This window comes from Myotis daubentonii, chromosome 7, assembly GCF_963259705.1.
Source record: "Myotis daubentonii chromosome 7, mMyoDau2.1, whole genome shotgun sequence".
Lineage (NCBI taxonomy): Eukaryota > Metazoa > Chordata > Mammalia > Chiroptera > Vespertilionidae > Myotis > Myotis daubentonii.
Window position 1 is genome coordinate 34,748,066 of NC_081846.1, and position 17,013 is coordinate 34,765,078.

At 51.2% G+C, this 17,013-nt stretch overlaps 1 long non-coding RNA gene across 1 annotated transcript in view; it reads left to right on the forward strand.

Moving 5' to 3' along the window:
* Positions 1–246: 246 nt before the first annotated feature.
* The window catches only part of LOC132237948 (uncharacterized), a 77,233-nt gene continuing 60,466 nt past the window's right edge, over positions 247–17,013 (forward strand). The window contains exon 1 of the long non-coding RNA XR_009453698.1: positions 247–447. This is a non-coding gene — a long non-coding RNA (uncharacterized LOC132237948). The remainder of the gene's footprint in view (positions 448–17,013) is intronic.

Consider the following 17,013-nt stretch of genomic DNA (forward strand, 5'->3'; position numbering starts at 1 on the left):
CTTCTTTGGTGAAGAGTCTGTTCTAATTTTGTTTTTGTTAATTGGGTTTTGTCTACTGTTGATCTTTGAGAGTTGTTTATAGATCCTGAAGTTCATTGTCAGTTATACAATTTGTAAATATTTTTTTTTCTTAGTAGGTGGTCTATTTTCTCATTTTCTGTTGCAGAACAAATGTTGTAAAATGTTGACCGTGTCTGGTTGACCCATTTTTTTTTTTTCTTTTAGGATTGAGCGTTCACATTCATATCTAAGAACCCGTGCTTGACACGAGGTTGCAAGTTTGTTTGCAAAGTGCTCCTGCTGGTGCACTGGAGCTGAAGGAAGAAGTTGCAGAGCTTGTGAGGGCAGATCTCCCTCAAGCCATCCACACAGAACTGAATGGAGACAGGCTGCGTGGACGGTGGTGCAGACGGCTTCTGGGATGCGATGGCTGCTGCTGAGTTACTGGTAAGTACCTATGTAAGAATTGCAGGTGAAGGGAGAATCTGAATGTGCACTAATTAACGGAAGCAGCTGAAATGATCCATGTTCCTAACAATTGCATGAAAAGTCTGCGCCTTGGGAAAGCTTTGTCACAGCCAGAAAACCTCAGTCAGGGTGGGGAGGCCGTGGCCCCTGGGGAAACGGCACATCCTCCGACCTACATCAAGGACAGAAAGCGTGTTCGCCAAGTGTCTTGTTTATGAGAGTGTTGACCCTGTCACAGCGCAGGAGTGGCTCCCCAAGCCCAGGACAAGGTGGGTCACATGTGTGGAGGTTTGATGCTTCTGACCCCTATAAAATACAAGCCAAAGTTCTCCCAGAAAAATTCAAAAGAATCCCTGGCTATTATCCAGGGCAGCTTACTTTCTAGGAGAGAAAAACTCATGATAACGAGTTGAGTGCTCTTTTGGCCGAGAGACACCCACTCAACTTAAGAAATGACAGTGTTTATCTGAGACGGAAAGGACTGAGGAAGAATTTTAAAGGTTTCCAGAGAATCCTTAGGTCCCTGCTGCTGCGGGAGGGGCATCTGGCAGACACCCAGGCCCCGAGGAAGCAGGAGCACTGGGCCGTGCTGGGTGGAAGTGCGGGGTCCAGGGCTTGGGGCAAGAGCTCCTGCCATGTCGGCCCATCCCCAGGAGTCAGCCACTCACTGAGCACAGGAAGGAGGGACTGGCTTTTGACCCAACCTTCTGGGCTCCATCCTCACCTCGTCCCCTGGTCCCTTGGGCGGAGGTTCCAGGAGTTCCAGGACCAGCTCCTGGAGAGAGAGTGCTGTCCTTTCCCAGATTCCAAAACGGGAGGAAGGAACTGCCCAGGAGTCCTGCCACGAAGGGCGAAGAGCGCCCTGACCCAGCCCTCCCCAACTAAGGTGCAGAGACGCACCTGCACAGAGCGCTGTCCACACAGCCTGCAGGCAGAAGTGTGTCTGCTGCATGTTGCCCCCACCTTCCCAGGAGGCTGGTTCTGAGAACCCAGAGCCATAACAAGCAGTTCTCGCTCTGCTGAAATAATTTGATTTTTTCCCTTTTACCTGCTGTTAGTTTTTATTGGCTCAAATGGAAACTTGATAGGATTTTATTATTCTTGGATCAAGTTTTACAGTTGCAGATTATTTAAATGTGACTCACAAATGAACTGATTCCATTATATATATTTTTGTAGAGAGTGTAGTTACAGTACCTTAATTGTGAACAAGTCAACTAAAATCATCCAAAAAGACGGCAAACATATTATTTGGTCTTTCTTCTGAAATAATTTAAAAAATCTCCTATTTTGGTTCTTATTGCTATTACTTAAATAATTATACGACATCTACATGAGGACTCGATAGAATAATTGTTAGGATGGTGTTCTATCAATAAATATACATCAGGTGAATGTGGTCTTTTAAATTGTTTCCATCTTATTTGATTCCTAGGTGGTACAACAGTATTTTTGTTACTGCTATTTAACAATATATTATATGGACCCAGGATTAGTAAATTTTTGTCTTTCTTCTGAAATAATATTGAATTTTCTCTTACTTGATTTTGCTGCTAGAGTTCAATGATTATACAACGCTCACAGGGAAGTTCGCTAGAATTATAATCTTAGGATAGTGTTTTTAGCAGTAACTTATGTAGAAGTGACTATCCCCAGTGTGTTGCTTCCTTTGTCTGTTTCTGATGGTCTCAGATTGCATTTCAGTTGTCGCTATTCGAGAAAGCCCGCAACCTGAACCTAGTGAGAATTTTAGGTGAGCTGTTTCACAACTGGGAATGTTTGGAACTCAAAATTTATTTCTGTTTACCAAAGGCGAATTTGCCTAGTTGTCAGATGGGCTAAATACATTTTGGTTCTTATGAAACAGTTTTGGAACCATTGTCGATGGGCACAGAACCTTGGCCTCGGTATTTACTGTGGATGTTGGCGTGTAGGTGGGGAGAGGGGTGGGAGACCTTCCAAAGGGCCTCAACATCTTCTACCAACTTCACCATTAAATCTGGGGCACCTGCTTTGGGCCCCAGGTGAGGAGTGAGGCCCCCATTGGTTCCCTCCAGGAAAGCACTTGAAGGATGCAGGGGAAGAGGAAGGAAGCGGGGAGAGGAAAGAAGGGGGGAGAGTCAGGAGGAGAAAAAAGAGGCAGGTTCGGCCCCACCCAGCTGCTCTGTGTTGCTGGGGGTGCACACGCCACCACCTCCCAACAGCGTTTGAAATAGGGCCCTTCCCTTGGATCTGTCACACGACTGACTACTCACCATCGACAGGGCTCTCGACTTGTGTTCATGCCCAGAGCAATAAACAGCTACTTTATCACTACCTGGAGGTTCTTCCTGACTTGGAGGGAGGATGAACGGTTAGCTATCCCTAAAGAACTAAATCCATACAGTGCCATAGTGTAGTCTTAAATCTCACAACAGAAAAGGCTGCTTCTCCACCTCCTGCCTGAAACCAGCGCTTGCTCCTCTGTCGGCAGCATGCATTGCTCAGGGAGGAAGGGGCGAGGCGAGAGATAAACTGTCTATTCTTTCTTTTAGAATACACACGCCAAAAGCTCTGCGTCATCAAGAAGCAGAATACCTCGGTCACATGACCACAGTTTTGCCCCCGAAATGTTTCCATTCAGCTGTGGAAACAGCGTGGAAATGGAACCCACCTTCCAGTTCACATGACCTAAGGCTGGTTAGGACACTTCTCAGTTTACAAAGCACATTCACATGCCACTGCGTCTTGTTTGAGCCTGGTACTAGTCCATGGTGAGCCCTTGGACTTGCAGAGAGAAATTCATTACCACACCTCTCTGGTGAGTGGGTTTTCCATCCTTAGACAAGGTTGGGTTAAGGCCTTGGGTTTAATGTCAGGAGCTGTCTCTAGATGCATCTGTGTGGGAACTTTGGTTTAAAAAATAATCGTGTACCAAAGTATTTCACTTTTGACGGGCTTTTAGGAAACTCATAGCTAAGTTTCCTATTAACTTGTGATAATAAGCTCACGTCTACTCCTCCACATCTTTAATAGGGTCTCTGTTCTTAATTGTCCTACTTTTCATTATGTTCAATCACGCAGGGTCTTTGAGGCATGCGGGAGGGTTTGGATTGACTCCAAAGGCGGTAGGAAGCCATAAAAGGATTTTGGCAGGGAGATGACTTGATTGACTAAGAATGTAAACGGATGATCTGGCTGTCACTTGTGGAGTCGGGTAAGAATGGGAAGGGAGAGACCGAGCAGGAGATTGCTGTAGGGGCCCGGAGCAGGGCAGCAGCGCAGGAGATGGGCAAGGGTGGACATTGTGGGATTAGAATTGATAGGACCTAGTGATGGTGTGGCCATGGGATGAGTCCATAGAGATGGGCTCATGGATGGTGAGTTAGTAAGGCAGGAATGGAATGCAGGAGGGAGTTGGGGGAGTATGGGGGGGCATTCACAAGGGCCCTACTTCATGCCAATATTCTGGACTTCCACTACCTGTGACATGCAGGACGAGGAAGATGATCAATCAGAACAGGAAGGGAGCCTGGTGTCCAGTTCTCAAGGATACCAGGGCCACGTGCACAGACCGGTGCTCCTGGTCACGTTGCTCTGGATACATGAACAGAGCAGCATGACCAGGGTAAGGTGCCCCAGTGGGAGGTGGGTCTCCTGTGCTGAGCTGGGTGGGGAATTTGCCCACTGTGACCCGGAAGGAAAACACCTTGGTTGTGGTGGGAAGGGCAGGGCCCTCTGAGGTTACCTTGGTTATCACTCACCCGCCCTTCCTTTTCCTCTCTCTGTGAGAAGATAAGGGGCCACTGACTCAGTCTCTTGGACGCTGCCTCCTCTGGCTTATCCCACGTCCCCAGCTGAGGGGCCCTCCCCCGGGGGGCGCTCCTCTAATTGTCTGGCAGAACCAGGCATTTCGGTTGGGGCCACGTAGTGACTGCCATGTCGCTCTGATATCACGGTGGCTGCCTCTCTTTGCTCTGTGACAATGCTGCCCTTGTCACATTCCTTCTGGGGGAGACTCCATTCTGTCTCTCGCCTCGTGTAGGTCCAAGGCTGCCAAACAGGTGTGAGGAACGGGGCACCAGGAGGGCATGAGCTCTCGTGCCCCCTTTGGCGGGTCCCAGGTGAGCAGAGACCTCTGAGTTACAATCCAGCAAGAGAGCTCGAGGATGTCCCACACCCGAGCATGTCACCGACATAGCCACATGGCATTCGCCCAACAGCATTCGTCAGATAAACATCTGTTTCTATAAGATTCTGTCTTCAGTTTTACTTGGAGAGCTTTCCCAGACTAATTGCGTGTGTCAACTCCGTGGCTGTAATCAGTGCTCTCAGGTTAACCTTCCTGAACAGTCAGATGTCGATGGCTTTACGGCCTGTCTCAGGGAGCCTGGGGTTACTCTAGACGAGAATGATTACCGGGCGATGGAACTGAACTCCACAGCCTGCTGACCTCTCCCAGCACATTAGCGGGATGGAGTCTTGGCACCGCCTTGCCGCTTGGCTCTCGAGCAGCCTTTGTACTGAAAGTATGAGTAACAGCGGACACGTCTAGCAAATCACAGAGTGACCCGGACTGGTTCCAAGTTGTAAGAACTGCGTGAGTTTGCTTAAGAGGGAGGCCCACAGTGAGCTCTGAGTGCATCTCTGGGAGACGAACTGAAATGAACCCAGCTTGTTGGTCATCAAGATAAAAGCACGCATTGGCTCCTGGGAATCCCGAAGAATGAATGGGCGTTTTTCCTGTTCCTTTTCCACTCCCTTTAGCTGTTTCCCACCTGCAATGGACAAGAGGGGGCAGCATGAGTGGGGAGGGGGCTTCCAGGTGATTTGGGGATGTTGATGTTCAGTCTTTTGATGTGTTTTATCAAAGGTCTTTCCCTCGCCTTTCTCTGTTACTACGGAGTTTCTCCTCCCGATGGTTAGTCCTGGAGTTCCCATTCGCACAGCTTCCCTCTTGGCCCTGGGGCGTCCGAGTGGAGTAGGCGTCACCATAACCCTGTGGCAATCATTTCAGGCAAAGGGGTCGTTTATTTTAAAACCAGAAAGCAGTGGCCCTAACGTTTCAAGTCAAGCTGTGAAACCACTCTATTTTTGTTCTCCCTGTCACTAAAGATAAATCTAAGATTATAAAATCATTTCTTGAAGGTAGGGAAAGCGGAATCAGTGGTTTTTGGAGACGTTATCACGATTCAACTGTAATAAAGAAAAGTAATGGGTAAAAGCAACCCTGACATGCAATAAAGATTGGCCTCATCATCAAGGCTGGGAGGGGCTGAAGAAAAATAAGCCAGCGCCCCCTCTGCTGCGATAAAATCTGGCTGCGTCTGATGCTGGGCACAGTGTGCGCCCTGGGGATCACCGCGAGGAGCATTATGTCTCCTGCCCTATTTTGCAGCTACTCTGTCTCTTATTTTAAAAAAGCAAACTCCAATGTGCTCAAACCCCCCTTTGCCTTTTTCAGAGCCAGAGTGTCTGGTTCCTGTGCCAGAAACGTTCTTAGCCCGTTGGCATTGATGAGACAAGAGTAAATAAGGTGCTTCGGGCTGTGGCAGGGGCGTGGTGCAGAGGAGACTCGGCCTGGGTGCCAGCGGCGGCTTGCCCCTGCCAGCGAGGGCTGCGTGCTCCGTGCTCAGATATCGGCAGAGCTACTCGACTTCACGTCGCCACCATGAAGTTGGCCGATGCGCAGGTGTTTATTTAAGGGTGGAAACGGGCCAGTGCCACAGACAGGGCTCTCCCTCCCCAGCCACCCATGATGTTGCTGACACGTGCCCGCCAGCACACCCCTGTCTGGTCTGGAACGGACGACAGCTGAACACAGAGCCCTCCTCCACCACTAGTGACTCAGGCAGCAAAATGGTGATTTCTGAAATGCTCTGGACCACGCAAAGGCTTGGGGGTGGGGCAGGGACTGCGGGGGCTCGTTTATCAGGAGCCTGTGCAGCCGGGATCTCTCACTCACACCCGGTTCTTGAGTTCTGGACCGAGACGCTTTTCTCTCTGGGTCGCTTTCCTGTGCTCAGAGTGGCCAGGCCTCTAAGACAGAGACATATAACTCCGGGACAGTTGGAGGGCCGGGGGGCAGGAGGTGACAAAGTTGGTTCTCACTCAGTCTCCACACTCAGACCGTGTGGCTCTCGCAGGGATGGTCCAGGTGGGAAAGTTTTAGGAATAAAAACAGGAACATGTTTAAAAGCTGTCATTTTAATCCCAGCAGCTGATCTGACCTGTATCAAAAAATCAAGCTAAAAAGATGTTTTTGAGAGGCGGCAGGACGGCAAAGTGGGAATTATCTCCTTGGCTTTGCATCCAGGGCGTTGGGCTCCCAGAATGAAATTTTCTGAGCCCCTGCTTCACAGTCAAGGAAACCCCGAGGTTCCCTTCATATGCTTCATTTACTACGTCTCCAGCTCCTGCCTCGTGTCTTCAGCTCCTGCCTTGTGTTTCCTGCAGCTGAGTTTTTGGCCCCAGCAAACTTCATGCTGAGTTGAGGGAGAGGTGGGTCAGAGAGGGATGAAGTTCCAGGAAGCCAGCCTGCGAGACGAATGAAGTCCACGAATGAAGTCTCCCTGGCACTAGCCCGTCCCCCACCCCCCTGCATGGCCTCTGAGTCCTGTCGGGTAGGCAGGCTCTCACCGCCAGACTGTGCATCCTGCCTGAATTGGAAAAAGAAAAGGCCAAGCATTATTTTAAAGTTTAGGACTACAGTGGGGAATGTGTGTGAGTAAATGGCTTATAAACAGCATTTGCTCTGCCAGAAACTCTGGATTGCCCGGCAATAAAAGCAGGGAGCATCCTCGCTGGGCTGAGAGGGTTGGAGTGTCTCTTGGGGGCGTCTTTGAAAGGCCGCCCAAACCGCAGCCCTAATCACCAAGGCACGTGGCTGACATTTAGCAGCCTCCTTGGACTGCGGGAAACTGGGGCACAGCGTCCCTCTGGAGCACTGCCCCGCCCCCTTCCCCTCCAGCCCTCAGCCACTGCCCTGCTCCCTGGGCAGTGTCTGCTCCGCAGCCTCCCCCGCAGCACACGGGCCAGAGCTCACCAGCCTCCCGAGGGGTGGGGCGCGGGAATTTGGCACAATGGTGGCTGTTGGTATAATAATGATGTTTTACATTAATAATGCTGCTTTTATCAGAGGGGTTCTTAAACACCCTACAAGCTTTGTTAAGTAATTGGAACAAGTTACAACAATTTAATTGGTCTATCAGTGAGCGTGGTTTCTGGGTGAATCACGGGGGTTTTGGACCACACACAGTAGCGGGATAGTGATCATGGATGATGTAGAGCCAGGGCTCCAGCCGGCCTTTGGTCTGAGCTGGGAAAACCTGGAGACCAGCTGCCTCCGGTTGTACCTGCGGTGACAGTGAGTGATGGCCACGAGGAACAGGAGATGGAGGGAGGCGGCCAAGGCATTTTACACGGCCCTGGATATGTATGCTCACACACTGTCTACAAACCACACGGAGTCCTAATTTAAAGACAGAAAAACCCAACAGGACAGACTATGGGTCTTGAGGGCAGAGGCTCACTCAACGGGGCCTAGAGCCCCAGGGGCCTCCCGCTCCTCTTGGGTGGGAGCCTTTCAACCTGGGCCTGCACTTCACTTTGAGGGGTTTTGTGAGGGAGCTGAAGGGTCACCAGGACGCCGTGGCCCTGGCCCTGCCCCTGCTCTGACTGTTCCACCCATTGGACTTCTGTATCGTAGGATCTCAGCGGGAAAGGTTCCACTATAAAGAAAGAAAAATACCTTTGGAGACCTGACTGGGACAGTGTCTGAGATGATAGGTGATGACCAGAGAGGGTGAGCGAGCGGTTTGAGGTCACACAGCTAAAACTGGCCAAGCTGAAGTAGGACCGAGCTCTCTGTGCTGCGGATGGCGGTGCTGGTTTCAGAAGGGAGGATGACTCCTTCAGGGGCCACAGGACTGTCCTCGGATGGTTTTCTAAGGAAGCGCCACTTTTCCTTTAAGTTAAAGGATGGGTCCTGAGCGATGGGGAGGAGGGTGTGGGTGCCTCTGCGAGCTCAAAGCGGGGAGAGAAAGTCAAAGGCAGAGACTGGGATGCAGATTTGAGCTGCTCTGACCTGGCCTCTGTGGAAATCCAGCACCACCCCAGTGACCACGTGGCACCGTGCACTCAGCATGGCTCTGGACAGGCACCAAGCGAGGCACTCACATGCCTTACTTCCCTGTCCTCGCTACACCCTGCCAGGTGGCGTGCCGGTCTCCACTTTGCTGCTGAGTGGGTGGAGTTTTAAGAAGCTGAGTAATTTGTCCACAGATTTGCAGCGTTGAAAACTGTTCTCTTCCCACCTGCCCACCCACCCACCAGGGAGAAACCTTGGACAGTGGCCAAACTCCAGCCACTGATAAAATACATCCCCACCAGCCATCGGCTCCTTTAGGGCAGGCGGCAACCCATTTATTCTCTCATTCTGAGTGCCTGACCTAGCACTGACGCATGGTGAACACCTGATGAAGGGGCCTTGGATTTAACTGACTACGTCCTGTTTGACCTTAGAGACTGACCCCAGCTGGTTCTGGAGCTCGGCGACCCTGTACAATGTAACCTGTGATTGCATTTGCTGGGGGCGGGGTCTTCACTACAGTGAAAACTCCTGTAGGCAAGACTTCTGTGTCCTAGTGTGGCTCCCCGGGAATATGCCTTTGGGGGGCAGGACAATGCCCCCAAAGATGTCCCCGTCCTTATCCCTGGAACCGGGGGATATTAGGTTACATGGCAAAGGGGAACTAAGGAATTAAGGTTGCTAATTAGTTGGCCTTAAAATAGGGGGATCACCCTGGATTATCCACAATGTGATCCCAGGGGTCTCTAAGGCAGAAGTGGGACGCAGAGCAGGCAGGAGGGTCAGGAGAGGAGACGTGAGGATGAGCGGAGCCCAGAGGGGTGCAGCTGCAGACTCTGGTGATGCAAGAGGCCCTGGCACAGGGGTGTAGTCGCCTCCAGACCCTGGGAAAGGCAAGGAATGAGTTCTTCCCAGAGCCTGGGAAGAAAGGCAGCCCTGCCCACTCCTTGTCTGTGGCCAGGTGAGACCCTTCTCAGACGTCCAGCCTCCAGAGCTGTGAGATAGGAAATTCGTGTTGTTTTGAGCCGCTCTCTGGTCATTAGCTACAGCCGGAACAGGAACTAAGGCGATGCCCCATGGAGTCTTGTGATTAGGTTGCTGACAGTCCTCTGGGTTTTTGAAGGAGTTGAGGCAAGAGTGGCTCCTACTGTCTGTGATGGGGCAAATTTTGCCACGGTGCCCCCCTGCACACAGGTGCCTCCTGTACATGTCTTGAGAGGCCCCCAGGCATCAGGACCACATGGGTTCTACTTGTTGCCACTATTGATCCCAAGGATGGGCTGGGGTGGAGGGAACAGTGGTTTCTCCTCATCCCAGTCCTGACAATCTTCTGAATTACAAATCCGCTGCCCAGAGGCAGCCCTGCCATTCCCTACCCACACCCCCATCCTGGGAGTTTAGTGCCCGGATGTCTCCTACACGCTGTGTTGGAGGAGGGTTTGGCTTTCCCTTGCACACTGCGTGTTTGAGTGTTTTAGTATTATTTCCCCCCCTGAGTAGCAATCTCTCTTCAAAGACGAATCCAAATGGTCAGCTAGAGAGATAGGGACACTGCCCCCACTTTGTGTGGAGCCCCCACCTTTACAGCTGGTGAGGCTTCCAGAGCTCGATGCTGAGCCTGACTCGCAGAAATATGTTACCTGGTGTCTCCATGTGCTGGCCATCTCCTGGGCCTTGTCACGCATCTGAGCCTGGACGCATGGCAGATCCCTCACACCAGTGTCCCCACCTCCCAGTCATTTCCTTATCAGGGAGCAGGAGTCCTCTGGCCAGCTGGGAATGCCATCGTGTCATGGAGACGCTGATGGCTTCACAGTGCTGGACACTGTCCCTCCCACAGATCTGGTGGCCCATATGGAGGGTGGGGGTCTTCATGACATAGGACACGTCTGGGCCAGAGTGAATGCCCTGTCTAATTCCCTGTTCCTCTTAGCACATCCTCCTTCATGGCTTCAGGACAGGCATCTGTCCTGCTTCTCTGGGCCAGGGGTGGGGGGACCCAGGCGGCACCACCACACCAGACCTCCAGGCCCCGGCACATGGGTAGGAGGACCGACACCTGTGCCGTCCGAGCCCCTGTCTGGGTGGAGGTGGAGCTCTGCCCGTGAGAACGCACTTGCTGAGTGGCTGAGGAGCTGTGAGCGTCCCAGGGACACTTGGAGAATTTTGTTTGGGCTTTGCTGCATTTGCAGCCTCCAGATCTGAAAAGAATGTTTGTGTCAGCAGCAATGACGCCCACGGTAGGTGGGCTGGAGCCACACCAAGGAGCACTTGGACAGCAGGCTCACCCAGAAGACGATGGGTGAACTTCTGACCCGAGCACACCCAGTGGTGTCACTCATCTGGATTCCCTCCCCATCATTTTTCTTTATGTCATTTCACATCACAGCCCAAGCAGTTCCATGTTTACCTGGGTGTGCAGACGTGCACGTGTGTGTGTGCAAATGTGTATGAGTGAGTGAATGTATGAGTGTGGGAGTACATGCAAGCATGATGTGTACTTGTTGGAGTGTGTGCATGAGTGTGTGAGTACTTGGGTGTGTGCGCCTGTGTGTGACGTGTACACACATGATTGTGCACATTTGAGTGTGCAGTGTGCGCGTGGCTGTCAGCTGTATACCTGCCTCATCCCACCACCCTTCCAAAGGGGGAACCATCCTGTTTTATTGTCACATTCCTCAGACATTCAGATACGGGCTAGACGTCACCACACCTTGGCTGGGACACCAGTGCCCACGGAGGCCCCTGCGCCAGGCTGTGGAAGGGGAAGAGCAGCCACACTGGGACCGCCTGGAGCAATGAGGGGCATGGGCCCTGTCCTGGGGGTGGGGGACATCAGGAGGACAGGGTGCTGTCACAGGCTGAGTTCATGCCGGCAAATAACACTAAACGACATGTTCCTGGAACTTCATGGTTATCACTGTTTATTGTGCCACATCCTTGAGGCAATCTGATTAGTTATGCAACGACAAGCTGTGGGGGTGCCATGAGCTCCAGGTGACACACTAGCCAACATGCTGAAGAGCAGGACTTCCCAGTCATCTGCAACCACTGCCCAGGTGGCTGGGAAGCCCCACAGGTACAATGACGGGACACAGAGGGCAGGTGGAAACCTGCATCTCAAATAAGAGAAGCAGCTGACATTCGTCCGAGGCCCCTTCAGGGAGGGCCTGGTGGTCAGTGCTTGAGAGTATGATCACCACCGGTCCCCACGATAACCCCTGCTTCATGAGCTGCTGGGATGGGTTTGGGGGTGGCTGCCTCGGGAAGTCAGGAGAGCAGGGTGCTGCTCCCCCTGGGGGACCTCTGGCAGGTCCTGGGCATTTGGAGGGTTCTCTCCCTCATTGAAACCCTGGGTGGGACTGGGCCCTCTTCCTCGCCCCTCCAGCATGAGGCTGATGCCTGCTGATAGCAGAGCTCTCTTCTGATGCAAATCCAGTGGCTGAAGTTCATGGCCAGGTGAACCAGTAGTTTCCTAAATAGGCATTCAATGTTTGTCGGACTGTGCGAGTGTGCTGACTTCAGAGAGCAGACTGTCCCCCGTTCCGGAGCCTGGTAGTGTGACCTGAGTAGGGGTGGTGAAGGATTAGAAAAGACAGACAAGAGAATAAAGCTGAGGCTGGGTGGGACACTGCCCTCTCTGATGGAGAGAGACAGCGCCATGGACTACAAGCCGTGTCTTTATTTTATCGCCAGATTCCACGAGGCAAAGTAAGGGTGTGGTCAAGATGTTTACAACATTCTCGTGGGTTTCAATCCTATTCAATTACATGCACCTGAACTCCATCAAGCCCACATCACTCAGGCACATAGGGCCATGTGTTCGGACCATAGGTTCAAGCTTACAACTATAGCTGTTGGCTATAATTGTGCTGGGAGGACTCTGCCCTCCAAGCTGGGACTTGCACGTGGCAATGAGAGGACAGTGCCCTCTCCTTAGTCCGAGGCTTAAACCTGTCCAAACACTGTAGCCAATCTCCACAGTGGCCCACACTCAGATTTGCTGTCCTGGCCACCCCTGTGCAGAGGCCACAAGCTGGGAGCACAGTGAGCTCAGGGAAAGCTAGTGGGTGCACCACAGATCTGGTTGCGGGCCTGGCTCCGAGCCCCACATTTTCCTCTCGGCCATGTTGGCGGGCATGTTGTTCCCTCCTAAGATGAGCTAGAGCATTAAGATGGTCTTCTCATTTGCTGAAAGCATATGGTCAAGACAGAACCCTGAATGTGTGCTTTGTGGAAATCACCTCCTATTTTTATTTTATTTTTATCCCCTCCATTTACTCATACAGAAAACACGTGACTCCTATTTTCACTGCCATCCGTCAGGGGGATTTAGTCTCCTGGTAAGCATATCTGGAAACATACCTCCAAGTATTTATTTGGACTGAAGAATTAAGTCTGTGCTGAGTTTAAACACAGGACACACAGGGACTGAGGTTTGCTGCTGGAAACAGCCAACGGCATTTTGGGAGCATAAAGTCATTTTCATTTTCCTGTAAGCAGGTGATGGAGAAAAGGCTGAGGCATCGGTTTGATTAAATCATGTTGTTCCAAAACATTTCTTCTTGGGGATGAGTGAGAGCTCAGGCCTTAATTTGGGGCTATTTCCTTCCAGGAATGCACTCTTTTGGCTGCATTCTCACTTGGCATGCTTTGGAGAAAAGTGGTGATTTGAAGAAGTGGGTTCATGGGATCTGTGCTGTCATCTTACAGATAAGGAACCTGAGGCGCAGGCAGGGGCTTGAGGCTCCCACACAATTAGTTCACGACAGAAGCAAGACCAGACTCCAGAATCCCAACCACGAGATTGGTTGGGATTTTCTCTGCACCCTGCTATCTCCCCTGACCGATTTCCTGACATAGACCAAACACCGGCTGCTGAGTTATGGGAAATGCTGCCTGTTGTGTCCTTATGAAAGCTCTGAATCATAATGCATGCTTTGGGGCAATGCAAAAGTTTTGAATTTGCAATTTGAAACTTCCTTCTATCTCAAGGAAAATCATGATTTCTTTATGTGTGTGGACTTTGACATATATCTAATTGGACTGTAGGCAGAGATCAGCTCAGAGAAAAAAGTTCTGACCACAGGGTTCATGGTTGTCGTTTTGCTGCGGGAACTCCGAGAAGGGAAGCCTGGTTTCTGTCCATTTCAGACACTGGGTGTGGGGGTGATTTGGGGATCTTTAAACCAATTTACATTCAGTCATATTAATTGCAGGACGATGCAAACAGGCTAATGGACCTTTATTTTTATTTTGTTCTTTTGCTTGCCTCTATAAGGCAGCAATTTAAAGAGTAGAACAACTAAATGGAAGATATGGAAATTTAGCCAAACAGTTGGCTCAAATAATAGAAGCCTTTCATGTTCTCTCCAAAGCTCCCTATTCATGCAGCCTGGTGCCAAGCTTGGGTTAAGTTACAGCCAAGTATGTTGTCTTTGCCCATTCAATTTATTCTTGGCAAACTTCAGAGAGTATTTATAATAAAGTCCCATTTCGAACATTCTATTGCCCCAGTAGAGTTCTAATAACACCGGGTATTTACTTAATGTCTAACTCTTGGAGTTCAAAGCACTTTACAGACATTCCTTCGCTGATCTTAATATCCCTGCAAGATTTACAGATTGTAAAAGTCAACTGAGGCACGAAAACGTGCTTGAGATCACCCAGGAAGACCACGGAACCCTCCGGATTAATCCCACACCCTGCGTTTGGAAGTTTCTGCACCTCAGATGGCAACGCATCCCCAACCGCCTACCTCGGTGCTGTTGACTAGAGAGCGTTTGTTTATTTCTCCATGGAGATCTTTAATTAGGGAGAGGAGAAAGCCCACAAAACACTTCTGTTTGTATGTCACAGCATTAATTAGGCAAAGTATCTTTCACATACTCTTTGGCAAGGAGGTGAGCATTTGCTAACTGAAGAATAGACTGTTTGGAAGGCGTCCCATTTAGACGAAAGCAATGGTATCGATTTTCCTGTGGCCCCCAGAATAGATGACACTGCCCTTGGGGTTCGTGGGGGGCGGTGGATTGCAGGGCTGTGGTGGTGGATGTGGAGAAGCTGTCAAAGGCAGGTGTTCAGATATTTCTGTGGCATCTTCAACCTGAATAGTATCACCATCCAGCTCTCCGCTGTTCCTGGGTGCTGCCTATGAGATGGCTATTGAGCCTTTTCTTGGCACTTTTCATGATGGCCAAGTTGTAGTTCTCTTAAACTTTGCACTGTGACCGAGGCGCTGAACATGCCACGTCAAATGTGTTGAAGATGATTACATGAAGGAGGCAAAGTCTGAAGTCCAAGTGTGGGCTTACTGGCCTGCGTGCCGGTCAAGGGATTTCCTCGTGTTTCTTGCATTGCAACAACGGTTATGCTGCCATCTGCTTCTCTGAAACAGTGTGAAAAGGTCACCTCAAGGACATTCTCTGAGAAGCACAGAGGTGGCGTCTGCTCCAACAGCGCTGGCACGGGGTGGGGCAGGGGCATTTACAGAAATGGCTCTGGTCTCTACAACCTGTTTATCTTAGGCCCGGCACGGGGTCCGAGGGTCCTTTCCAAGAGTGTTGGTAGGAGTCAGGATTGAAGGCTGCTCTGCCATTTTCCATGCTGCTCCTGTCCGTCCCCTGGGACATCAAGTGCTGGAACAAACAGCAGCTGGGGGCCAGTCACCTGCTTTGGATGGAAAGGCACAAGGGGGTCAAGAGGCCGACTCTGGAGCTGGACTGACCCAGATGTTGGTGCTACTCAGCAGCTATATAACTGGGAACAATTCACTTTGTTTCCATGGGCCTCAGTCTCCTCACCTGTGATATGGGGAGACGAATACTAGTACCTGTGTTGTGAAGAGTAAATGGGCTGACATATGGCAAATGCTTAATTCTGTTCGGGGCGCAGAATTAGGGCCTCACCAGTTTACTAGCTGCTTGTTATCATGCCCATGAACCTCATGGAGTAAGATGAACAGCGCAGCTTCTCTCTGTCTCCTTGAAACTGATGGCAAAGATACCAGTAAGGCAAAGACAGGTGGGGCAGTGGGGTCAGCACTGAGTCCTGGTGGGAGTTCGGTGACCAAGAACACTGAGGACTTTGTGCAGGATGTAGTGAGGGGACACAGGGTTGCAGCATCACCTCATCTTTCCCCAGAAATCAGTGAGGGGCGTGGCGTGGGTAGGAGGTGTCCCAGGGAACCTCATCCTGCCCCGGCCTGGGAAGGCAGGGCTCCAGGTGAGAATGGGCCGCACAGACATGCCTCTTGGCACCAATTTGCCGGTCCCCAAAATGACCCTCAGGGAGGCCACACGGAAAACCAGTTGATACGCAGCTTGTGTTTAAGTGGCCCTGCCTGTCCCACCTGTTTTCATGTTTGTGACCCACTGTCTCATTCCAGGTGAGCAGTACTTCTCCTATTTGGCAGGTGTGGCGGCAGACAGGGCCAGCCAAAGCCACATGGGTCCTGGAGTGGCGAGCTGGCTGGATGGCCAAGTCTGGACAACTGGGGAACCATGTGAGAGTTTGTCAGCAAGAGGATACACCCGGCAGAGACCGAGGGGTGGGCCAAGGCACACTCACTATTAGGCCTGTGGGACCCAGCACCGTCCCTATCGGGCTGTAAGTCTGGGCATGTGCGAGGGTGCTGACTGTGTCCGGACAGAGGAGGATCCAGGGGCAACTCCCACTGTTTTCGGTCAGATAGCGTCCAGACCCACACTCACCTGTGAGAAGATTCTGCAACATGAGAGAAGGAGCCGAGGCATGCAATTATCAGGGAGGAACATTAGCACCGGTGCTGCAGGAAGCAGAGGGAATGTGGAAATCTCTCCCCCTTTCCTGGGCTCCACACAGTGAGAGGTGGACTACGGCCAAAGATGGAGATAGAAAAGGAGACAGTGACGTAAGGAAAAATGGTTAGAGAAAAAGAAAGCCCCACGAGAATGTAAGATGGGGTCAGAAAGCAAAAGTCCATTGGAATTCAGAAAACGGAATCGGGGGGTCTGAGGAGCTCCTTCAGGAGGAAGTGAGCGTGCAGGGGAGAGGCGAGGAGCACTGAGAACCTAGAGCAGCTGTGGGTGAGGGCGAGCGGGGCCTCCACGTGCCTATGCCCATTGTTCCTAAGAGAAAGACCAGCACCAGGAGAGCATCCTCACTGACTGCGAGCTCTTTCCCCTCCCCCCGCCACTCCCTCACCTTCCTGCCAAAAGCAGCCGCAGCCACAGCAAAGCACTTGAACCTGACATTAGTGAAAAGGGACGTGCCTGAGAGGAATAGCAGCGGAAGCTCATCCTTTGGTTTTGAAGAGGTTACTTCAGGGAAAAAATGAGAGTGAGGGTTTAAATATCGTAATTAATAACTGCGAGTGGAGAGCTGAGAGGCATCCGGAGGGAACAGACTACCTGCCCGGGGACAGCTACAGAAATGGACTAAATGTTAACTATGTCTAAAGAACTCAGTAAATGACAAAGAGCAGAAACAGTGCTCTC